The following is a 686-nucleotide window of genomic DNA, read 5'->3' as shown; positions in this document are numbered from 1 at the left end:
TTTTCCCTCACAGATCTCTGTGGTGGGGGTTGATGGGAAGCCTCACAACCCCAAATCAACAGGACCCTTAGCCTGTGTATTCTGGAAGGTGCCTTTAACTCACTCCTTCCTGGTTATGCCCACCTGCCCAACCCCCCTACTTGGCAGGGATCTCATGCAAAAGCTCTCCCTTTCTATTTCTCTTCCATTCTCCAGCATGGCCGTGAAGCAGCTTCAAAGCTTCAATGCCTCCTGCAGCTTCTCTTGGGATCCCATTCTCACTTTATCGGTTAATCTCCTGAGAAACTTCTTTAATGCTAATGTCTCCACTTGCTTTCTCTGTGCCCCCCTGCAGGGCTCACGTCTCCTCCTTCTCCCAGTTTACAATGTTACTCCGCGGGGCACTACTCAGTGTTCTCAGGAACTTCTAGTACACGGGCCCATGCCAGTCCCTCCCCTTTTTCATAACAAAACAGAGTGTTGGACTCCACGAACCTCTAAATGCCCACACTCATCAAGCCGAAATGTCACAATTAAGGAAGATACTGCTCTAACCTCGGGACTGCTCTTTCTCTGTTCTTCCAAAATATACTCCTGCATCTCTCCACAGATTGAGGACACCTGTGCTCCAGTCATTCTCATCCCCAAACTAACCCTATACACACCAGGAGAGGTGTATGATGTCTTATCCACAGGGACAGAAGGAA

Source organism: Nannospalax galili, unplaced genomic scaffold (genome assembly GCF_000622305.1).
Source record: "Nannospalax galili isolate Female #2095 unplaced genomic scaffold, S.galili_v1.0 scaffold1736, whole genome shotgun sequence".
Classification (NCBI taxonomy): Eukaryota; Metazoa; Chordata; class Mammalia; order Rodentia; family Spalacidae; genus Nannospalax; species Nannospalax galili.
Note: the sequence above shows the minus strand (reverse complement) of the source record.